Source organism: Micrasema longulum, unplaced genomic scaffold, assembly GCF_059751315.1.
Source record: "Micrasema longulum isolate JH-2025_06_02 unplaced genomic scaffold, ASM5975131v1 h1tg000453l, whole genome shotgun sequence".
In the NCBI taxonomy this organism is placed as follows: domain Eukaryota; kingdom Metazoa; phylum Arthropoda; class Insecta; order Trichoptera; family Brachycentridae; genus Micrasema; species Micrasema longulum.
The window spans coordinates 1,197,032-1,223,679 of record NW_028277652.1 but is presented as its reverse complement, the minus strand read 5'-3'; the positions used below and the strand labels follow the sequence as shown (position 1 = coordinate 1,223,679).

General features: G+C 30.6%; 1 protein-coding gene and 1 long non-coding RNA gene across 2 annotated transcripts in view; one reads left to right on the top strand and one right to left on the bottom strand.

Annotated features, from left to right (window-relative positions):
- The window catches only part of LOC148281485 (agrin-like), an 808,766-nt gene that overhangs the window by 305,116 nt on the left and 477,002 nt on the right, over positions 1-26,648 (bottom strand). The gene's annotated exons all lie outside the window — the stretch shown is intronic.
- Positions 4,681-26,648, top strand: part of LOC148281486 (uncharacterized) — a 281,181-nt gene continuing 259,213 nt past the window's right edge. The window contains exon 1 of the long non-coding RNA XR_015822343.1: positions 4,681-4,770. This is a non-coding gene — a long non-coding RNA (uncharacterized LOC148281486). The remainder of the gene's footprint in view (positions 4,771-26,648) is intronic.

The window sequence follows — 26,648 nt, the reverse complement described above, 5'->3', positions numbered from 1 at the left end:
TGATATTTTTTTATCGATTTTTTTATTTAAACTATTGTGTTATTATATTATATCCCATCATACCAGCACTTTTGCTGATTGGGAATATTTCGTACATTTGTACTATTTTATTGTAATATTTTTTTGTTGTAATATTTTATTTAAAATATGTAATCTAATGTAAAATGTAAAGTTTTAAAACCTTGTATTTTGTCATAAATAAATAAATAAAAATAATTCAAGTATAAAGCAATAACAATTGTATAAACTTAAGTATTATTTGGATGTATGAATAATATAAAAACAGATATATATTTTTGTGAAATCTTTGAAAAAAAATAATTTGAATTACACGTATTTAAATTTACGGATGTATTTCTTTTTCTTCCTCCTCTTGGCTGCATGTCCCATTTACTTGGTGTCAGCCCTCCTAGTCCTCAGTCTCCACGTCGGACCAGAAGATTTGTTTGGTTTGTTTGTACGTTCGGTTGCCACCTAACGCCAAGACTGTAACCCCTCTTGCTAACTGGGGATTGGGATGCCACCGTTGACTAGTGTTCACCCGCAACACAACGTGCTGCCCGACGTCGCTGTCTTCCAATAATACATGGCCGGAAGTATGTCCAGGTGGCCTGAGAGAAGATTTGTGCCCCTGCCGCCGTTTCGCCGTACTGATGCACTTCATCTCTGCCATCACAGCCGATGAGGTCTTCACCCGTTGCCCCGGGCAAAGTATCTCGTTATATCCCACAGTTGAACCATAAACAAGTACCTAGGTACCTAATTAAATTCAATATTTGAATAATTTTTAGTTTTGAAATTCAATCATAAAGTAAGTACCTAGGTACTTACTTATTAGTGAAAAGTCCTTTTCCACAGTTTTTTTCACAACACGGTAATTTTTCTCTTCTATTTGTTTTGAATTTAATGTCATGGTCACGTCAAAACCCGACTAGCGATTAAAAAATGACTAAATTCGCGTTAGACATGAGTTGAGTGTCATAATTTTAGAAGACTCGGTCTAAATTTTCTTTACACGTATTTCCGTATTTTTTTCCTGGTTTATGGCACTAAAACAGTGGTTTTTGCTCAATTTTGATTCAAGCACAACGAGAACTCTTAACCAATCACATGACGAGATAAAACAAAAACCAATCCCTTTTCCGAATAAATAAATAGCTTAAAAAAGTCCTAAATAAATAACATGTGTCCTTATTTACGAAAAAACGTTCGTTTAACCAGCTAATAGCTGGCAAGCCAACGTTTAGGCAGGACAGCGTCAGTCAGGTCCCCTAGTAATAAATAAAATGCAGTTCCACCAAGAAATGTCCGTAAAAAAACTCAATCTATAAATCTCTATTTATTGTTAAAAAAACTTTTATAGGAGCATTTAAAATCAAAAGACATACATCTTTCTATTATACAGAAAAGTTTTCTTTTCACTTTTAAGCAATTTAATTGGCGTATAAATAAAAAAAATAATTCGTTTGAGACCCCTGAAAAATTATATATACAAGCAGATGGGTTCATGCTCATTCGGTTGTACATAGGAAGTAAGTACCACTGACTTCGTAACAATAACCGATGAACTGGAGATTCAGTCTGTTTGTATAATATACTCATATAAATGTCTGTTAATTTTTGTTGAATTTGTGTGCCTAACAATGTGTGCCTATGTAATATTTACAAACCTAAAATGCATCTCTTTTTTACTATTTTTCTTCCATACTTCAGTCTTTTACTATACCTAAATCTTTTATACTTTTTTTTTACCAAACATTAGTTTTTCTGAGTTTAACCAGAACACTTTGTACAAATTGGCTACGGCCGTTAATTGTAATAATAAATAAATAAAATAATTTCTTTAATATATTTATGTTATTAAGTGATTGGCAAGTGCCAGCCCTAATGCGGTGATGGAAATGGAATCGCGTGTTTGAAGACAGTGCACAATCCAGTTCGTACATAACGTGGGACGTGGATTTCCACTTCAACATTATCGCGAGTTTTCTTTAAATTGAAATAGCGTTGGGAAGAGCTGATATGTTTAAGTGCCTTGCGGATTGGCACGAGTTTACACCAGCTGAGAAATTACATTCTTACTTGCTCTGCACCAATAATCCAAACTGGATTATTGTTCTATTCCTGGAAAAAACAAAAACAGTTAACTTTGAAACAGACGGAAATCTCAACAGAGATGAAGTAATTTTTTATGACACAAATTTCAACCAAGAGAAAAAACGACGTTCTCTAAATGGTTTAAATCCTGAATTGACTTTTATGATTTTCTTATTTCATTTACATTTTTTAGATCTTAATTTTAATATGTATTTTTAATTTTCTTATTATTTTAATTTTTTTCTGTAGATATGAATTTAAATTCTCGATTTACTTTCCTTTGTTTAATTTATTTTGTATCTTGTTTTGATTACATTTATGAGCACACACTATTTAGATATGTGTTTGTTATTTTTTTTTCTTATATTTAAAATATATTCAAGTAAATCAGTATTCTTTAATTAAATTGTATCATTATACTCTATTTTCTTACTTAAAAAAATTAAAAATTCTTTAAACTATTTTTTATTCTTTTTATTTTATACGTATACAGTATTATGTCAGTACTCTTTTTATTTGATTATTAATTAAAACTAATGTCTGAGCACCCGTTGACAAACTATTATTGAATAGTTTATCGGGACAAAATATGTCTTAATACTTTGTTTTCTTTATAATGTATTAATATTGTAATAATGTGTATATTTTATTGAATAAAGACTGTGAAAAAAAAAAAAATGTGTGCTAGTGAGGCGACCAAATGAAAAAAAAATTTAGGTAAAATTAAAATGTACATAAATTAATGTTTGAAAAAAGCTAGCAACCTTATAAATACAAGAGTTATTGTTAATGAGAAGTAAAATGTTTTTCTAGAAACGATTAAAATAATGTTGCTGTAGATACATTTTTGATAGTGGATAAGAGATGATTCTCTATTCGAACTGCAGTCAAACAGTAATACGAGCTAAAAAAGGAGGGATAATTTAATGTAGTTATGCAGAAAGCAGCCAGTCGACAATTTTGGAAAAATGAAAAATTGATGTTATCGGGTGAAGTAAATTCAATTCTATGTTCTGCTAAAAATCGCAAGACGGCTTTCATACAAAAAACTATAATAATCACCTTCTGAAAATAGTATCGATCGCAATAACGGTATTTCTCAATTTGCAGAAAACACCCACAGCACAAGAAAAAATTTAAGATACTCTCAAAATCACGAAAACTGGTCAAATACAAAATTATATTCTTGTTTTACTATAAAAAAAAACCTTATGTATTCATAGTTTATCATTTGTCAAAGTCAAAATCATTCCAACTGTTGTGTTAATTTGATTATTTACTCTTTTCACAAAGGTGCAATTATATCAGTTTCACTTTTCTATAGCTGACTTCTTTCTGCATTACTACGTTCATTTGTGAACGGGATGGGAGTTAGGAGAATGATAATGAATTATGAACCTAGTTTGTTTTATAAACATTAATTAATTCAAATCACAAAGTGATTGTTATATTTACATAATAAATTGCAATTTTGCGATTGCAATTTTGCGAATTGCGATTATAATAAATGTTTAAAATTTGTCACTCACGAAAAGAATATTTTTTTTATCATTGTTTGGGAATATTTTTTTTATTCAAGGCGAAAAAATACACGACAAATAAAATGTTAATAAAACTAATAGTATTTTTACCCAGTAGTTGAAGCATAGCATAATTTGTAATACGAATCAAGATCTTTATTCAAGAAGTATCAAATGTCGGTTAAGCTATGTAGTAATACAACTTCCAATCGAATCGCGTCACCCAGATTACACCCTCCGTAATATAGACAATAAGGCTTAATTTTCCGCACACGAATTTTCTTCTCATCTTACCCCCAGGACAACCTAATTACAGTACCTAGTCCCTACTAACCGTCCGGACTAATGAACTAGAATATTGTAAATATTTTGCGGTGAATGGCGTTCTTTATAGCAGAAGGCTCCCTTCACGAATATTACTCGTTATTGCTAATTACGCTGGAATGCTTAGTGAGGAAGGAATTCAGGTTACTAAATCCAATTTTATCTCTGGTTAACTGCTGCTTAAAAGGTCTAATGATGCGTTTTATTTTATTTGAAATTCAGATCGCAAAATTATTATCGAAAGACTTGGAAGATATTTTATAATTTTGCTTTGGTATGCTTTATTTTTCTGTTTATGTTGATAGCAAAAATACTATACCAATTAAAAAGATGGTCTTATTTTATTTAAAATATTTATCGATTGTAGAGATATTCTAGATATAATATTCTGTGTTAGGGTGAGTAAACTCATACATTTTTATTTTCCCATAATTAAATAAAATAAATATTAGATGTCTCGTTATTTTTTATGTATTTAACAGGTAATATTTAAATTTTAGTGCGCGTTGCAAGAAAAGTTTAGTTTTATGTAATACCTCTCTAAATAAACCTCGACAGACTAAAGTCAAACATTTTATTAAATGTTACTAAATAGTTATATAAAACTTTTGACAGACTTTTATATGCCTACCGGTTTCAAGATTTACCAGTCTTTTTGTCAGTACACAAATAAAACTAACATTGTACGTCTTCTCAATACTTAAGTGTTAGCTAGTAAAAGCATATGTCGTATCAGCAAGTTGGTTTTATATGTTTGTTCAACAACTTTGGTGAAGGCGTATAGTGGGATTTGCAAGCTAGTTTAATTGATGTCCTGACGAAGAGATGGGTATGTCAGTAAGTGGTTATACACAACCATTAAATAACATTTAAGAAGATAAAATTATTAATCTCCTAAGCATCATCCTTATTCTATCACTAAAATTGGGATGGTATTCTTATTCATATTCTAGCACTATGCCTAGGCGTAACTTTATGCCAGGTTTATAAGTAAGGCGTAAAGAGTAATAAAATCAGAGTGAATACATTACTTGTTACGTCTACTTCGGCGGATACGTATGGAACGATCAGTATTAGGTATTGGGGTCGGCATTAAGATTATCAAGCTATATTACCTCACATTTGTTGGGGATGCTAGGAAATTAGTCCCCTAAGGACGGTCAAGGGATGAACCTAATGCTAGTCTGGTCCAAGCTTTAGGGATAATGGCAGCCATTTTTATTCCGACTTCTGAACCGACATTACAATTAGACGGTTTGAAACATATCGGTTTGGTCGATAAAGGGTTTGTTCCCCATCCTACAACTTGATTGTTTGATTTAAAATAGTTGTGAACAACTTACTAGTAATATGAATGTAAAAGTACCAAACACACATCCAAGATTAAGAGTCTGTTTTTGTTGTGGCGTCTGGTAAACATAATTATTTTTTAAATTCTCCAATCGTCAACTACACCGGTTCGGAAACGAGTAAGGATAAATTGATATGTTTTGTTTTCCATTGTCAGATATTAGAGTAAAAATTTTTACGGTAATAATGTCAAAATAACAGATAATTTGTATATAACCACTCATCGACTTTTCTTTGTCTACCGGTTTCGAGACGTACCCGTCTCTTCGTCGGGACACCAATTAAACCAACATGCAACTATTACTACTACTATCTTGTATTAACTTACGTTATTGAAATGCTGTTACAATAACTCTTGACTTTTTTTTCTGAATACTGAAACTTAAATAATACCTAATGTGAACTGGTTTTTTTGGCCGAAAATTGTAATATTTTCTGTAATCAAATATAATTATGTTCTTACCGTCTTTTATGCAGTATTTTATCTTTATTTATATTAATTTATTTATATATACTTTTACAATGTTTGAAATCTTTTTTTTATACAGAATAATGTACCCTCAGTGGGGTGTCCCGTGCCGAAGGAATCATTTTACAATACGTAAAACATGCCTAAAATTAGTTATTTTACAAAGTTAACGTAATAATAATAAAATTAAAAAAAAAAGCTAATTAACCTAATTATCATTAACATAATAAGCAATATAAACTAAAATAATCATGAAAACAAAACCAATTTGAAGACCAAATTTCATAAACAGTACCCACAATTTTACCCATTTGGCTTGATTCACTCATCGATCCGTACGCAACCCACCTCCACTATCCATTTATTAATAGCAATTTTATACTGTGAGTACTTACTAATTGCCTTTGTGGATAATAGAAGTAGATTGTACTCTTTAACCGAGTAGTAGGCCAATCCTCTTTGACCGAAAGTTGTATTCATTTTTAATTGTTTTTATAGCATCAGGGTGGAGTATCTAGTAACTATTGTATCTGTGGAAAGAGTTATGAAAGGTAGATAGAAGATAGAGCATTTGCACAAAGTTGTTTTACAGATGTTACATTAAAATTTACGAATATACCAACAGAGCTAGTTCTGATTGGGACTCTTAAAATAATTTTTTTTTAATGCCATTCAATATATATTAATGTCGATTAAAAAAAGTAAGGAAAGTCAAACAGTATTAGATTTAAATTTTGTAACCTAAATTGGATCTCGAGATGTTCACTATTTTTTTTACAAACATCTGTTTAAATCATCATTCGTACCACGGTTGTCGACTGAAACTTTTTTACAAATACTCGAATTTTGAGTTAGAAAATCGGGAGGATTATATCGACAAACATCGGTAAATCTCTTCTCCTCTTTTTGTAATCAAGAGTTTGGTACTTTGTTAAGCTTGTTTTTGAACACTGGGAAAGATAACATTTAGGAAAACGTAGAATTAACGTTAAGAGGTATTTGATTTACAAATGTTAATTACTTTTCAAATAATTCCGTAGTGAAGAGTAAAAAAAAGATTAGTTAGCTGGGTATTTTGCATAACGAGTTGAAACGATTTGCTAGAAAGATTTTTGTTACACCCTTTACGAAAATTGTTGTCTCTTTTATAGTTAGAATTTAACTATCTTACTTTATTGAAACAGACAGAAATAACAATTTTGAGAAGGGAATAAAAAGTCTAGGTTTAGAAGTAAAATTCTATAATGGAAGAGTTGTGGATGTTTGACAGGCAAAAAAGCGAATGTTACACAGTGTGTAAAGTGGCCACTTAAACCTGCCAATGTCAACTCATAAGCCCCGTTAATGCCTAGACTTAAATTATTCTTTCTCGAAAATGTTTTCTCCATCTGTGGCAATTCAGATCTTAATAACTTCCTAAGTAGGGAAATCCAGTTAGTCTACAAACATTTAGACAAACTCAAAACATTCTGGTATTTTATTAATAACTGTTTTTATATCCACATAAAATACGTTGATTAAGTAACAAATCCTGAGATAAATATTATCATCCGTAGGAGCATTGTGTGATATGCACTGTTTTGCCAATGTTTGAACATCCATATTTCTTGAATTTTCCGCTTACTTGACTTTTAACCACAATAAGAAAAAGGCCTAAATAAAGTTATTAATTGCAGAACAGAAGACCTAGGTTTATGAGAACCTTTATTTATTGAAGTGATCATAGCGGGAATCGAACCCGGAACTCTATCCGTGCGGATAAAAAGATTGAGATGCTGACGGAATTAAAGGCAATACAAAAAAGTGCGTAAGTAAGGGTAAACAATTTTTTTTAAATTCATGGCCGTTTAGATGCCCAATAAGTTTTTCTGGGTAATTATGCCGTGTGTCGTTTGTCATATTTATAGACGTTATAAATCACATTACATCGTCCATCAACAGCAAAATAAACCCTTATGATGGACACTGTAATGCGATCCGCAACGTCGGTAAATAGTACAAACGACACACGGCATAATAACCCAGAAAAACTTTTTGTGCAATGGTACCTAACTTGTCATATGATGAATATATAAATGTTATTTATATTTTTAAAAATAAACATTAATAGTTAAAAATATACACTTGAATATTGGTCATTAATAAAATATATGTTTTAGATATGTTTGTTTGAATTTTAGTATATTTCTAACAAATCTACTTTGGCAAACAAATGTTTATTGCAGGAGGCTAAACTAGCACTTCACAATGGAGTTCTAGTGCCAACTCTAATGTATGGGAGCGAAGTATAGAATTGGAAAAATGATGATGAAAGTAGGTTAAATGCTGTCGAAATGCGATCCCTCAGGCAAACGTGTGGTTAAACGATGTATGATAGCTGCACAAATGTCGAGATCCGTGAACTGTGTAAGGTTGAGATATGCATTATCGACAGAATCAAGAAAGGGGTGCTGCGTTGGTTTGGACATGTAGACTGAATGGACAGCGAGAAAACGGCTAAAAGGATCTACGATGCGAATGTTGATGGATGCAGAAAACGAGGAAGGCCGAGGAAGACATGGCACGACCAAGTCCATCAAATACTTGAAGCTGGACATGTCAAAAGTAGGAATAATCGGCGTACGTACATGAGAAGATGTATGAATGTAGAGGAAGCGAGGTCTGTATGCAAATATTGAGTGATATGGCGTTCTATCGTTATAATTCACAAATAACAATTGACAAAGTAAAGTATGAAAATACTTTACAAATTGTATATCCTTCCATACAGTCGTTGTATTTTTTTTATTTTTTTTTATTTAATAGCTTAATTATACATTTTTACAATTTAAAACAAAATTCACTTGTTATATTTTTACTAAAACTAAAATCCCACCAAGCCACTTTTTGTAGCTTGTTGGTGAAGATTATATTTACACTGACTTAATAATATTATTTACATTTATAATTACAATGAATAACAGATAAAAATTAACAGCCGGAAAGTATATACGGAAAAAATAATAATATATAAATTTATCTTTTAAATACAAGAAAATATATGAAAAATTAAAATATTTACACCTAAGTTACTATTCATGTATAAACTCTTGATCGAGTAGCCACTCTCTTATTTTGCTCTTGTTACAGTGTGAGTTAAATTTAAGTTCTTTTGGTAATAAATTAAAAATTCTAGGTACCAAATATTTGAGAGTTCTATTTCCATATTTATTACATACTTTTGGTACTATTTGTTGTATCTGTTATATAACACTTTCAAAGTCGTTAGATTAATTATTACGCCAAAAGGAATTTCCCCAGTAATCTAACGCTTATTCGTAGCCTGGCGTGGCTGATATTAAGTCACTAGTAGCGAATTGGTTTAATGATAGACTCGATCGATTCCCACGATTAGACATTAACACGTATTAGCACTTTGAACATTTTGCTTTTAATGAACACATTAAATAACTAAGACCCATTCATTTGATGGGATTGTGTTTAAACAAACATTAAAACACCATTACTATGATTGATATCCCCCATAGTTGTATACGTACAATTTTATAGAGTTTGAACCGTAGTCAGTGGTTAGAACATTTATTATTGACGTGTAAATAAATCCCATTACATTTTCTAAAATAGAATAACACGGTTTGAATTTGTACGTATATCGGCGGCCGAAAGGCAAAATAAAAAATAAGCCAATTAAAGTTTTTTTTATTTGATAAAAAAATCTCGCACACCTATACCTTTTGGTTGATTCGTCCGCCTAGTGGTCAAATGCGTTTGCGTAGCACGTAATATGTCTCGGATTCGATTCCTAGAATGGTTGGCATAGAATGTTCATTTGATTATGTGTTTTTACACTAGAATATTTCATTGTTACTGGACATCTTACATTTATGTAACAAAAATGATAAAAATATGCTGCAATTGGTGTGCACATTCTTAATAATATTCGAAATATAAATTCACGTGGCTTTATAATACACGATAACAAAAATAATACAGATATGCTGAATTTGTAATGCTAATGGTGTGTCATATGCACAAATAGGTGTGTATAGGGAATTGATAATATTGAGTTAAAATCACTTTTAATTATAAAATAATACAAACGATTTATATAATATTTCCAAAAAAGATGGTCGAATTCCAAAGAATACTTATTCACTCTTAAATTCACTTCTCTAACAACAGTGACAATGTTGTGTAATACGTAGGTTCTTTGTGCTTCTAAAAGATTGTTTTGTTTACAAATGAATTCTTGTTCCTTATAATAGTTTTTGTATAAAAAAAAAACAAAAAAAATGTAACTGACTTTTCACTTGTTTATCATCATCATGATTCCCTTTTCCGCACTCAGTAGTGCATAGGGTACTGCATTGGTAAATCAAATGTAGCGTGTTTCGAATATCTGTTAGATGAATGTAAGGTAATAAGTCTAACGCTTCAGGTTCCAGTCCAAGAACAATGAAATATTCCAGTTCAAACATCCCAAAAAATCAATATTTCATGTTCACTCTACGAGAAATCCAGTCCATTACCTCTAGAATGGTAGAAAGATGCGTCAATTCCTCCAAAATAAGGCGGACTTATCTCCATTTGATTGGTTTATTTAGGTTTTTCTATGATAGCAACCATCGATCGAGTCAAAAACACTCGTCCAGCTATCTGATTTTGTTTCTCATACAACTGTTTTCTTTATCCGCCTCATTATTAAAAAAAAGAAATGAACCACAAAAAGAAATGTTTGGTCAGCTCAATGCTTTTCAGGCACTGTACACTGAAAACAGCGAGAATAAGAATTAAAAGGACTGTATGGAAATTGTTACTCGCTTTTAAAGTTCTTCCAATTGTTTCTTATATGAAGCACTTTACCATTGCTGTAGCATGGATACCGGTATCGCGCAGATGATATTTAACTGTATAATTTAGGTTGTTTATATAACACTAAACTTCACTTTGTACGAAATATGCTGACGCAGTATATGATAAAGATTTTTTAGAGAGACAACTTTTCACATGTGACTTGCTCACAGGACGATAGAAGCACAAGAATTTTGAAAAGGGAAGGATTTGGGTAGGAACGGGACATTCACAGTTTTACATGAGTTGCCAGTTTCAAAAATGGAAATTCAGTACTTAACAACAACCATTGACCCTATGTTTTTAACTGAAAAGACAATGTTTTTTTATCAAGGTGTTAAAAAAAACTAAATTATAGCGCATTTCAAAGTAGAGTTTAAACTGTGAAAATATGCGTGTGTACGCTTCTACTTCAACACAGTGGATTTCGTCAAACTTTTTTTTACTTATTTGAATTTAAGTCGTATAAGGGAAGTAATAATTGCGTTGAAATAAATATAAATTATATTCATAACACCCGAGTGGGAATGGAGCATGATAAAAATAAAATGAAAGTTATTTAATTATCCGTGCTGCATACATTTTCAAGCCTACATAATCTCTAAGTACCGGTAGGGAAGCTAAAGTCAGCTGTAAAACTACTAAACCCTCCCAGTACCGCGCCCCTACATTATTAACCACAGGAATGGCCCCATCAAAAGAGATTATGACCCGTGAAGGACCTCTCTTTTACTTACTTTTTGCCGGGAATCCAGCGAGGATGAGGAGAGGCGAAATTTTTCCTGGAGACTACCCTTCAAAGAGTTATTTGTAAATGTTATTATTTATTCCCCACCTTCATATTTGAGATCTCGATAAGTAAACGGAATCGTTTTGACGTTGGGGATAAAAAGGTTTTTATTTTTCTTATAAGATCTAAGAAACACGAGATATCATAATGGCTTGATTAAGAAAATATATATTTCTCCATCTTTTCACGTCTTTCTTTTACGTGAAATATTATGCATCGTTTCATCCTTTTGTACAAAGTTAAATCGTTAAAATAATGAAATCTAGCTAAAAGCATAATCCATAAAAGAAATCAAAAAAAGCATGTGAGTGACGTGTGAATACAGGAGATTAAAAGAGAACTGGTTGGCCTAGCAAGGACTCATTTTTTATATAGTATAGCAAAAATGTATAGACCGCGCTTACATTAAACAAAAGTGGACTGTTAAAAAAGAACAGACAAAATAGGATAAATATAATAATAAAAATAAGTGTAAAGTTCTATTAGACTTTTATTAAAATTTTTTACCAGTGACCGGGTTTCGTCGTGACCGACATCGTAGGATTGGTGGGAGACTAAAGCTGGGGTTTCCTAGGACAGCGGTGCCCGTATCTTAACGGCCGTAGTGAACGGTGATGCGGTGGACAGCCGTCGTAGAGGTGACTAGAAATTGGTTTTATTTTTGAACGGTGTTATCAACACCGTTTTCCTAGGAAACCACTCTCTAGTCACCGTTACGACGGCTGTCCACCGCATCACCGTTCACTACGGTCGTTAAGATACGGGCACCGCTGTTCTAGGAAACCCTAGCTTAAGCAAATGTTTATGTTATACACAACTGCAAGCAATCGTGATTTTATGTATTTATCGGAATAAAAGAGTTTGAATTAAAATGATAAAAGCAAAAAATACCAACAATTTTATAAATTTAATATTTAATTGAATGCATGTATTGAAAACCGATGTAAAATATTTAATTTTACAATCCTGCATGCACTTAAATAGGTTTTCGCGGTCACTGTTATCAATTTGTTTCTATTTTGGGTGATACCGTGCGTGTTGGATTTGTTCCGACGTTTCGGCTACCATTGCAAGAGCCATCTTCAGGGTAAACTGAGTCTCTCACTAAGTTTACCTTGAAGATGGCTCCTGCAATGGTAGCCGAAACGTCGGAACAAATCGAACACACACGGTATCACTCAATAAAGAAACATACTGCATGCACTTGTATATTACAAATTATGGATTATACAAGTAATTATAAGAATTAGTGATTATTTAAGTACTATGTAATAAAAATCTATAACCTACTTCCACTGTCTATTAAAACAATAAGAAATGAGAAAATGTTCAAAAAGGCCATAAAAAATGGACAGTGGAACTGGGTAGAAGTAAAATGAATTTTCTCATTCGCCCAACCCAATATTGAATAAATTGCTCTACAAATGTATTGTTCATTTTACGTTTTTGTTATTTTATTGTACGTTTTATAATGCAAGTAATGTAGGTGTACATAAATTAAATTTAATGTTAAATACTTAGTGCCTAAAACTTTCTGAACATTTTGTTAAGTATCTCTGTATATAAGTCTTCTTTGTTTATTCTCACATGTAAAAATATTTTTTAAAAAAGTATATCGTTAAGTGTCCTCGGCACGGGTAACTCTAAGTTAGGTCACATCATTTTATTATTAATCTTAGTTTATGATAGAAAAAACTAAAACCATAAAATCGGAAAAAAGCAGTAAAAAAATCATAGAAATTTGCTTAGTCTCCCACCAGTCTGACAATGTCAGTCACGACGAAAACCGGTCACCGGTAAGCATTTGAAATAAAACTATAAACGTGTTTTTCTTATTATAATTAAAATGCAGTTCCACCGTGAAATGTAAGGGGAAAAACTCAATTTATATAATATTAATGTAAATACTAAGATTTTAAAGCTATTTTTTTTGTTTGAATTGGGTTTTTGTAGAAAATGTCCATGATTTTACGTCCACGAGTATAGGTAAAAAATGCAATTTTCAATTCTACCCTATACTAAATTTGAATAGCATAGAATTATACCTAAGTAATTTTACATTTTTTTGCATCAAATATCACATCCACTAGCTCAATGTTTTTTTAATGTCAGAATGTTCTGATTAAAGATATTTAGGTGAAAAACACCTAATTTTTTTTTGGAAAATTATTATTCTTGTACAACAAGGAGCCGATGAGGCATTATATTTTCGCTAGTCAGTGGTTCGTTAGGAAAAATGACATATTATTAGGTAATTTGCGGAAAAAGTGCTATCTACCAAGATGATGCTATTTTCAATCAATCAATTGGTAGATACCACGTAGATGCTTTGATAAAACTGTTTTTATCTTGATCGATCGACTTGAATAGAGCATCCACTGCTAAATTACTCATAATAACTTAATTTCTCTCCTTGCAATGACTATATATTAAAATAAATTTCTATGATGATACTAACTTATAGTTGCCCAAAATCATAAACCTTGTTTTGTTGTAAAAATATATTTTCTTTAAAAAATATGATTGTTTTTTAGTTTTGATTGTTAAATTTATATTTTATTACATCTTATCCATATCTTCTTTTTATAGGGCCTTGTTGGGTCCCCCCGACGTAAGCGATTACTACAGCGAAAGCATATGTATCTGCCCTGCGCTACTTTTATATTTCGCAGCCAGGACGACAGCTTATAGACGTACTCGCCGAAGTAATTCCCGAGAAAAGATGACCAGAGTGGTTTTCCGTTGCCTTCTCTGATATATTTTTCTATTGACGTTACCTTCCTTAAGCTGGTTGATTTTAGTTTTAAGGCACCAGAAACTCGCCATTCATCTGCTGTGATCACACTATTATGAGTGTAATCCCATCGCCCAGGGTTTGCGACGTGGACGCTAAGGAGTTAGACTAGTCCGTAGTGTTGCCGGTGGAATGCATTTTTGTTATTCTTACTTTTAATTCTAAGTTTTTTTTTGTATTTCATAACGTAGGTAATTTGATAAGTAATGTTGTACATTTTTGTTATTAACTTTTGTAATACAAGTTTGTAAATAGTTGATTGGATTGTAATTAAATAATATTTTATGCATATAAGATTTGACGTATTTTTATAAATAATTCGTGTTTTTCAAGATAATTATGAGAAGTTATTTGTACTTATTACAGACCTAAAATAAAATTGTTGCGTCATCTAAGCACATCAAATAACTTACGAAAAAAAACTATACAAAAATTAAATATGGTTGGTCGTTTTGCACGAATAATGATATTAATGGGATTTGTTACCACAGCGGGTCTAAAATGCTCCTCACGTACATTTTGGGTGATTTCCTGCTCCCATCTTATGATACCAGACTGAGGTTAGTTGCAGGAAGTCTTTTGGAATATGACGTGAGCGGATTCTAAATACTGCATAATGGCTAAAATTGTAACGAAAGCAGCCATAGTAACTTTTGTTACAAATTATGAAATTATACCATTTTCTTAGGTAAGCTAAGAAACTAAGTAACATATTACTCTATCTATGTGCATTTATAAAAAAATCATTTACATTTTAGATTTTCGGATACTCATAAGGTTTATTTTTACACGTTCGAGCCCCACTCTACCCCAACTTGATTTCCATTTTCTAATAGTGAGTTATTTACAACTTGTTGAAAATACCCACCAAAATTGAAATATTTGGGCAAATTATAAAAGCACTAATATTTTTTATTTTTTTTTAATGTTTATATTTATATAAATTTGTATGGTATCAAGATTTAAATCTATAAACTCCTATTCTCAAAAATGTATTACCGATTTGTTGCAATAGATTTCAGTCTCAATGATATTTTTTCTCATGATGAATGGCATAATTTTTGAAAATTGACCATAAAAACGTGTTCAGTCTGTCATAACAACTAGATTTACGATTTACAACATTTTTTTTGCGATTACGAACATTTTATACAACTCTTATTTGAAGCTCTAACTTTGTGGTTATCCATTATAATAAAAAATAATAAAAAACAACTTTGTTTCTCACAACTTATTTTATGTATTATTATCGACCGGTTTCAAAGCTACACAAGCTTTCTTTTCAAGGTAAATTAAACCGGTCACTTATAAAAAATGAGATAAGTAGTTAAAAAAAGTTGTTTTATTTTGATTTAATTTTATCTTTTAATTAAAAATCGATTTATTTATCACTAACACCAAAAAAGGGTATCTAATTTTAATTTTAATTTTATCGGAACTATATTTTATCGTTAGACGTTTAACCTGCGTATTTAACCGTTTTATAATGCAACAAAATAAAACGACCGATGAGAAACGGGAATACTTAAAAATAAAAGAACTAAATGAAAAAGTTTAACGATTCCCAAGGAAAGCTCCTAACTAAATTTGACTAAATCCCATAAATCGTCCAGCTGGGTCATGAATGATGCAGACCTGTCGTTTTCTGCGTCTGACTCATAGCTTCGTCTGTTTCTTCTTCCTTTTAAATTTATTCCATTCAGTCCGTTGCACATAAGCCACCGATATCCGCTTTTCAAAACGCCTTGTGCTTACTTCGTTACTTAGGTTCGTTAGATATCAATCTTGGCATGACAAAAAACTCCGTCACAAAAATAGACGTCTTTCTCTTTGAATCTTGATTTTCAATTTAGAGACGAGTATTTTTTAAAAATTCAATTTATGGGCCGCTAAGATAACGCTTTAAGTCAAACGACTTATAAATATTTAAATAAGATTTGCTTTCAAAGTTATTCGCATGAAAAATAAAAAAATATTTTAAATTGTAAATTATCATAAATCTGAAGTCACGAGAAGATAAAAAATGATGAAACTGTAATTTAAAAGAAAAGTACAATTTTAATTTTTATATCGATAAATAAAGAAATTTATGCCTACTTGGATGTCCGAAAAGTGTTTCGGTAGTAATGTAAGATTTAAACTTAGAATTGAAAGAAAGATAAGTCTTCTGATAAATGTAAAAGAAAAAACTTGCCACTCAATATGAGTAAATTAAAAAAAAAAAAAAAACTTTTTATTCAGGAAACATACAGTACAGTTACATAGTTTAATATTTTACACAGTTAGACTAAACTCTAATAGACCAGTGGAGTTTCCATATTGTATAATAATTATATTTAAGGTTATCAATTAAAGTACAAAAAAGAAAAGGAAAAAAAACATTTAGAAAAAACATAAAAAAACATAACGAGTAGAAGTTGTTTAAAAATTTAAATTAAAGTAAAAAAAGTAATTTAAAAGTTTGTAATTAGTATTTACATATTAGTAAATATATAAATTTTGATGTACAAATACTCTGCGACTTTTTTATGTCTTCCGCTTTTGAGACATATCAATATGTTCATCACCATGCTAATGATAATTCAGTATCTGTTACATTCTTATATCATGTTTTCTATTAGATGATTGTTTTCTTTTAATATTTATAAAATTTGTGGATAGTGGGATTTGCAGGTTAGTGTCATAAGTGTCCTGACGAAGAAATAGATATGTCTCAAAACCAGTAGACAAAAAACGGTTGGCAAGTGGTTGTGCAGAAATATTTACAAACATTTTTTAAAGTATTTTACCGCGAAATTAGGCTTTAAATCGGTTATAATAATTAGAATATTTGGCTTTTGTAATTAAAATATCTAGTTTAAGTTAAGTAATTTATTTTTTTATATATATATCAACGGTTTAAAGAACCTTTTACAAAAAACATATTTAAAAAAAATATCACGGCAGTGAACAATAATTATGTAATACAAAATATGAAATATAATAAAATAATTAAAACCTAACAATTTAGTGAACATAAAATTTTAAAATATAAAAAAAAGTAAAAAAAATAACGTAACATCTCTTATTAAAAGATTACAATTAACATGAGAAAATTTTGTGTTTTAAATATAAATATACCAACGTAAAGTTGAGAATAATTTAAGATAAAAACAAAGTGGTTAGTATTCAACTCGGTAATAATAAAAAAAGAAAATTAATACAACATTAGTCCTTTATAAATTATAATGTTCGAATTTCAAGATAATTTTTTAGATATAAACAATATTTTGAAAATAGGTTTTCATAAAAAAGTACACCCTAAATATTTATATATATTGTTTTTGTGTCCAAGCAAATGAAGAATAAAGTTCTACGCTTGAAATATAACCAAAACCCTTTACGAGTATTTTCGACTCGACACTGCTCTTAGATATAAATCACTAATAAAAAAAAAACAAGAACAAGTCTGCCTTTTATCGTAGTGGCTGGAGCATTCGCCTACCATGTTCAAGGTCCTGGGTCCGATTCCTAGCAGAGTGGACGTGGAATATTGGTTTGGTCTCTGGACAATTACCTAAAGCGCAAGCCTAATAAATTTGGCTTCTTTTATTAATGCAGTATCCTATGCAACATCAGGTGCAAATAACGGTTTTATGATATTGATGAAGTGCAAAATTCTTTATTATTTTTAATTTGTCGTCAATTTTACTATATTTTTGGACGCCTGTAATGCTAATTTACAAGATTTTAACGGATACAAACAATTAAAAATAAATACCTCCCATGCATCAGTAACTTTGTTTATTAGTCACCAAAATATATAAGGCTACTTAATTTAATCAGTTCGATTGTAAACATGCGTTTTTATAGAAAACATGCTAACGCGCTTAATTGAGTAAGCGTATCAAAACATTTTTGAATAAGTTTATTTGTTTTTACAAAAATTGTTTGAGAGAACTAATTACGTTTTCTCAGAAGTTAGAATTCCGCAAAAATTTCCTCGGCAAATTCCAGAGGAGTTTATTAAAGTCTCCAAAAATATCATTATTTGCTAGCAATATCAAGATGAACTTTTAAATTATCTGGTGGTTTCAATTAACTTATCGTTGCGAAAACTCTATTGCCAAACAAGGTCTCATAATTGCTCTCGTATTTACTGAAGACTGTTTCTGAGTGACAATAAATCTAAGTAAAATACGTAACTGGATTACTCCATTCTTTTGGAAATATTATAAAAGTTCAGTTGCACTAAAAAGTTAAGTGGAAATAATGAAACTTAAATAATTCTATTATACGTAACGTTTTTGTCAAAATGACTGGCTTAATTTTACTATTTCCGTGTTCGGGCGGATGAAAAATATAGTTTCATCTGAAATACAACAGGAATCCTGGACGGGTGTTATTGATTTAATGTTCACATTCGGTAAATTATTCTAAAAAAGGAAACCTAGTGAAGATATAAACGCTTCGAAGAATAGTGAAAGGCGAATTTTCCTACCATGCTTGAGGTTCTGAAACTACTGTGGGTACAATATTTTTCTCTCCAGCTCAATAACAACCAAACTGTCACTGAATGTACATGTGATTTTGATAGGCTCAGCGCAATCGCTAACAAATTATTTAAGCTAACAATAATTTATTCCAATTCACTGTGCCGTGAAAGCGTATGAATCAATAGTCAAGAAACCGACAAGTGCTGACCAGAGGATCAGATGAGTTGGCCGCCAGAGAAAAGTTCGAGCATTAATGCTGGAAGAATTCCAGTACAAGTAAAGAATTCGTTTGAATTTTTATTGGGATTCAGTGTAAAAGTAACAAAAGATAACGCATACCAAAGCCAAATTCCACGCAACATTTAAGCGTTCATCTGCTATCAGGCGAAATGAATTTGGAAGAAGCTAGAAATGTATGTCAGGATAGACATGTGTGGTGATCCATCCTCTCTTCCTACGTCTACAAAGAAATGGCGTAATGATAGTAGTAGTAGTAACAAACAACACATCTTAACTCCATGAGACCAAAAACCTTTTGTTGAGTTGAGATACAACATTATTTTGTTGAGTTGGGATATAACACTTTATGTACAGATACCGTTTATAAACATAAAAAGGCGGGCATATTGCCTTCAGGCAATTTATTCCTACCCACCGAAACCATTCAATTTGAGAAAATAAGTAGTATATTAACATGTGGTAGAAATATAAGAATCATTTAATTTTATTAAAGTAGATTTTTTTAATGAAACAAACATTAAGAAGACAAAAGAGAAGAAAAGTAAAAGAGAAAAGAAAAGAAGAAAAGAAACGGAAAAATTATAATATTTGGATAGTGACTTTTCAATTAAGAACATTATGGAAAGAGGTAGCATACACATTAAAAACATTGTAAAAAAAATAATAAAAATATCATTGGAAAATATTTTTAAGTAGAATGACGTTGGAGCCTTGGCCCTTAAGTCCGTGAGTCTGAAACACTACCGCGGAACCACAGCCCGCCTTATTTATTTTTTGCTCATAAATCCAACAAAAATCTCTTATATGCTTATTGAATAACAATCGTTCATTATTTGTAGCTGAATTTAATGTTTCTATTTCTATCATCAATATGCTCGGCTAAAAGTATGCTAAAAATATTGTTTATGTTTTGAGTATTTTTGATTAGTTTATTTGACAAGCATATTAAAATACAATAGATCTAAGTAAATGCATAATAGTTCACTTTTGTTTTGATTTTTAGGATGCGTATGTATTAAAAGTTTTTATTTATTATTTTCATGTCAATATTTGCTCCGATTAAAAATATTTTTCAGCAGGTACGTAAAATATACAATTTTTTAATAATAAAAAAAACTCATCTGGTTTTAGATACACTTATTTGACTTGTAAAAGTTTGTCTTAAAATTGTTTTAAAATAAGGTGATATTTATATTTCAGAAATTAAGGTCAGGGACGAACAATTAAATATCCTCATAAAATAGATTGAAATCAAATCAAATTCCCATTCAAAGGAAACGTAATTTAGAGCGAGTAGGTCTGCGAACAAATAGTAATTAATTTCGTTACTCCATAAAAGGGGATGAATGCCCTTCTTCCTGAAAAATATTTTGTTCGAAACAGAGGACGTAAAAATGTACAAAAAAAACAATACTTCTAAATTAATTTTTGACTGTTGTTTAAGATTACGAAATTGAAATAATAACAGGTAAATTATGGTAAGCTATTTTTTTGTTATGTATAAACTCTCAAAAATAAATCTAATTAACCACTTTTTATATCCCGGCTAAGACAAAAACCTCTATAATCAATTAAAAAGTTAAATTTGAGCCAAATTTATTGATTTAAAGTCAATGCCTCAATAATTCATTAATTTATAAAAAATAAAATGTGAAGTATTAATTTATAAAAGGTTGGTATTGATAGATGCGACTATAATGGTGGAGATAATTTTGGTAAAACAAAATGTAAAAATCTTGGACTTATATAATTGCTTTAAACATTGTGTAAAATTAACAATTCTGCCTTTATTTAAACATTTGTATTGTTTCAATTCTTTTATTCCTTTTACAACTAGAACTTCCATCAGATTTATCTCACTCGTATTAATAAATTGCTCATAATTTCACGAAAATCAACAAATAGACGAATTAAAAAAAAAACTTTTCAAACATTGGGAGAATGGTAAATGTTACTGTGTTTAAAGTGGCCACTAAAACCGGCCAATGAAAAATCGTGATCCCTGTAAAATGTCTAAACTTTCATACTACCTTCTCTTAAATGTTCTCCATCTCTGATGTAATATGTGAAACTTAATAATCTCCCAGGGAGTGAAATACGGCTTTGTCTAAAAAAAATAACAAAAAAAATTGTTTATAATAGAATAAGTAAAACTCAAACTATCCGGATTAATGAGCACCAGACGTTATCCGGATATGTTGAAATATGTTGGATTAACAATAATATTAAAGCAATCTTATGACAGAGAACGCAAAATTTACTATAAGATAACTTTTTGTGGATTTTTAAATAATACATAAAATTGGAATCACATTAAAAACTTTAATTGCAAAATTTAATAAAAATTAAAAGTATCTTCTTTATTGTTAATATCAGTTAGGTGTTTTCCCATTCAGATGATAGATTTGGATAAACGGAGTTCTACTGTATTTAAAAAAAACAACAAGAAAAAATAGGATTCGATCGATCATAATTAAATTAAAAGGACGAATCGACGTTTTTCATCAAAACATGATGAAAAAACATAGCAATACTTTTGATTTTGGACACAGAGCAGCGTAAAAAAGAGTCAAATAATATTTTAATTAAAAAGAAGACGAAAAATTACGAAATTCATTACAAAAGCCCAGAGCTTTCAGAAGCTCTTGTAATTAATTGTCATTTTTTGTTTCTTTCTTTCAGAGCGAAAAGGATATAAAAAAGTTGTTAAAGCCGAGCGCGATAAGTGTAAAGCGGAAATTTTAATTATATCCTGAGTTTTCTAGGAGCTCCATACACATCGCTACGTGTATGATTTTTGGTGTTTGCTGAGTGGGTTGGCTGATTGTTGAAAGCCCTTTGTGAGCGCCCGTCGATATTACTTCTCGTAAACACTCCGACCTTGTATTTTAAAAACACTTGGCCGTGCAAACCGTAAAGAAAGACTATTTTCGCCCTACACCGAGCACCAGGAAATGTAAAAATAAACAAGTACGTCTAGAAAACGATCTAAAAATACAAATCAAATGATACAAAATTGAAGAAACGTACTACCGAGTCGAACAATATCAGCAATATTTTATAATTAGTATTAGAATCGGGTTGTGGTCCCGTGTTGCGGACTCACGGATTGCAGATTCGAACTTCGATCCTTATTCTATCCAAAATATTTAAGCAATACTTGAGTTCTTCGTTTTTGCTTAAAAATAAACAGTTGATTAAATATTTGTGGAGCAAGTGTATTGGAAATTAAATATTTAACGTACGCATGTCACGGATGTCGCGAATAAATGTCGCAAATAAATGTTCGGCGATGAAGTGCTCTGGCGAACATCTCGCTCGGCGGTGAATTGTCCCTGCGACAAAATGTCCGGGAACAAATGTCTTGCGAACAAATGTTGTCGAACAAATTTCCAAACACGTCTAAACTCGATTATCATTTTCTAATAGTGAGATTTATACAACTTGTTGAAAACGGCCGACAAAATTAAACTATTTTCCTAAATTATAAAAACACAAACAAACGTTTTTCATTTTTTTAGTTTTATATTTGTATATAACAATTTTTACAGTTTTTTCTGTGTACTGGTTTTGAGACATACCCGTCTTCTCATCAGGACACTAATTACAATAACATGCTAATCCCACTATATCGTACACCTTTGTCAGAGTAGTTGCAGAGATTCAGAACATATTAAAAGGGAGAATATTGAACTCTAGGAATTTAAATAACTTATTGCCTGACACAGGCTGGTTAAGTAATCACTTTACAGAATGTGGAACATTCACTATTTTGCATGTGTTTAAACATTTATATTAAGTTAAAGGTTTTAGTTCTTAACGAGCTGTAATATGTTAATATTTACAACTCACTGAAAATGGCCACGAAAATTGAAATATTTAAGTTAATCCTAAGAACGCAAATGTTCTCCATCTTTGTTTAAATGTGTTAATGTAAATAACTCTCTAGGGGGCTTCCAAGTCCAGGGGGAATCCAATATTTGTCTAAAATAAATAGAACTAACTCTAAATATTATTGAGTCGCAAATAACTCACTTTTATAAAATATAGGAATCAAGTTGTTGTTGGGGGTGCAAATTTTGGACCTTTGATCCGTGAGTCCAGGAGACTAGCCACAAGAGCACACCCGACTTAAAGTTGATATTTCAATATATTCAAAGATGATATCATCTAAGGTAAAATTAAGGCAGGCATATAATAGATAGTTGTTTTAATAGTATTAATTGTATGTATTGTGGGTGTGATTAGAAAAAAATAAATAAATTTAATGTTTCCAGCTCACACAATGTTTTAGGTTGCTTTCTTAGGGGGGATTTAAATACAAATGGTTTATAAGGTAAATATAATAAGCAAACGGTTTTTAAGATAATTTAAAAAACATTATTTTTACCCTTGAAAATAGACGCACTCTATCTGAATTATGCTATTTACATAAATTATTAAATAATAAAGCAGACTCTTTTAACTACTCTCCAAAATTAATCTCAATATCCCCTTTCGCGTGGCAAGAAATAAGTATTTGTTTCATCTGCCAGTCTGTAGCACTAACTTTGCACAACAATCTTCCTTCTATCGTTCTTGCTCTAAGTATAATGCTTTTTTTTCATCAATAGATAAATTTTACATGCCCCTTTATTTATTTAAAAATAAATAAAGACTCCTTATTATGGCTGCGATATGATTCCACTTACTATTTAATGATGCTCACACTTACACACACCTGAACACTTACTCCTACACTAATACACATAAACACACATCTACACTTACTCTCATACAAATATACATAAACACACCATTTTGTTGAAACACAATTGAATAATATGTTTGATTCTTATTATGAAACTTTGCTGGTCTGTCTTAAAACTGTATTTTTTTTTATGTTACTATATCATTGTCGACTGTTTGTTTCTTTAAAATAAAAAATTTAAAAAAACAAAACATATAAAACTCCGTTTTCGTGGAGTTATGCGAAATTTGCCTATTTAAATTATATAATTAAAAGCCCAGTGGTAAAACTTGAGACTCTTGTTTATTTTCATGTGAATTCATTTTTATTTATTTTAAATACTTAAGTAAATAAATTTTCTAAAATTATTAAAATATCATCAATATTAATACATGTTTTTAACACATACCTACATCACAGAAAAATCAAATAACGATGAAAGGATTATACCATATAAATATAATATATACTAATTAGTCGGCCTCATGGTGTAAATGGTCAGCGCATTTGCCCACCATGCAAGAGGTCTCGAGTTCGATTCCCGACATGGTTGGTATGAAATATTATTTAAAAAACTGTTTTTACGCTAGAATATTTCGTAGTTCCTAGACTGGTAACTGAAGCGTAAAACTTATTGCATTACCTTAACGTAACAAAAAATATCAAGATACGCTGCGATTGGTGTACCGATGCAGTGGTCTATTCACTATTAGGTGTGGAAAAGGAATCATGATGATGATGATAAATATGCATTTTTGTATATGATGATATATATTTAATTATGTGCGTGTGTATATGTAAATGTATGTTTATTGTATACGTATTGTAATGAATGCATTTTAAGTGCCTCGACTTTCTAGGGAGTCGAGGCAAGTAAACAGACACGGTTTGTTCCTGGTAGTGTCAATAAAAATTGTGTTTCCGTGCATAATAAATGTTAAAATGTTATTGTAATTACAAACTCGTATTTTGCATTAGCAATGCGCGATGGTACAATGAAATATAATAATACCTACATATGTAATTCGATATAACGAAAAATCTCGATGTTTACCTTAATGAGTTATGTTAGCTAGTTAAGGGAGGGTATTTAAAAAAAAACCATTTATTTACAAACTTTGTAAAACAAATGAGTATGTACAATGACTGGGAATATGTAATATCACATAGCTGACCAAAAACAGTATAAGTAAGTCAAGACTTGTACTATATACTTTTTTACGCTTATTTTAGTGCAAAGTTGTACTTAAAAGACTTGTATAAAATAGTTTCTGGACCATTTTCCATATTATGGAGTGAAGAACAAAGTTTGCAAGGTGATATAGGAAAATCAAGAAAGGTAAAAACTGTTAGAAAATTAGGGTTCAAGGGATTGATATTATTCATGTTTTATGCGTTTTTTTTTTGTGTGAATGTACATTTTTTGGATGAAAAAAATAATTGTAAGTATTTTTAAGTTATCAAATATGAGATTTTATTTTTGGTAGCTCCCCACAAGCACCAATTAGATAATAATTAATACATAATAAAGTTGACTCACACAACACATCAATAAATGAGTGTCAACATAAAATTCGCCAAAACACGATATAACAAAAAGCGAGCTTTATCAAAATAACATAAGTATGCCACGAGTCTCTCATTTTTTATATTCTTAATCAAAACACTCCCCATGAAGAAATAAATATTTATAAATCGGGCGTCAACACAGATTCCTAACAAACAAGTTGCCAACGCAGAATATGGCGCTTATGAATACAAATCGTGGGAAGCGAAGTACTTAATTTTGTGAATCATTTATCTTCTAGACGTTTGATTATTTTTTGCCGTCTAATTAAGATTGAATAAAGGTTTTCATTTCTGTCATTCAATTTTCCAAAAAAATCTATTTTCTCAAAATAAGGTTAAGCATGAAGACTTTTACATCCTTTGTAGTTTGAATTATATTAACAAAACAAAAGTTAAACTTTTGAATATGTAGGATCCATAGTCCATAGTCGATGACACACACGCATTAAATTAATTCACACAAAGTAGACTAATGACCGACGATATAATGTCATCATTTTCCATCGAATCCAATACATTCGTAAAATGCAACTCTTATGAAATTGCACGTTAAACCGGAAGCATTGTTCTGCAGTATATTCACATCTTCCCTACCATAAAGAAATGAATTACAAAGAAACGTCGTCTATAAAGAGACCACAGGACGCAGCCAACATCAGTCAGCTCGTTCAGTTAGTCAGCCCAACAAGTTCAGTTCATGTCAGACCAGCTCGACGACGTCGCTCAACTCCAGCATATAGTTCAAGTGCAGTTACTTCAACTCCTTATTGCCGTAACACTTGTGTGACATTATTCATTATTTACTCGCCATGTAATAAATAAACATTAAACAGCAATCTCGTGTTTTCTCTGTCAATCTCTAACTGGGGTAGAAGCTCCAACCAACCCTAAACAACTTTTCTTATGAATATATTATTTCGTTCAATACTGTTTCTCTTATTTATCATAATAATTTTCTTTAAAATAATATTAAAAATAATTTTTTTCATGGGCTAAATGACATTCATACATTTCATGAAATATATTACTGACTATAAATAGCCAGTCAAAATATTTTGAAATAAACAAAATTAAACAAAAACGAATACGTTACCCTTTTTTTTGTCTAAATAATCTCAAAATATGTTGTCAAAGGTATGAAAGTGGAGTTTTGATATTAAAATTTTATTTTGAAATTAATAAATCATCGTAAAAATAAATCGAGAACAATTATGGAATCATAGCTCTACTCCGCTACAAAATGTTTCCTGTTTTTAATCACCAGACGTTGTCTTGCTGAAAACAATTTAATTAAAATTGTGTTTATTAGGTGAAGCTCTGTTGACTCAGTTTCTAGGGGCTAATTCTAGGATATGGCCCCTGACACGAAAGTCAAATCCTCAAAACAAAGTATAAAAAGTTTTTTTGAATATTTGTTTCAACTGCTGTATTTTTTTTGTA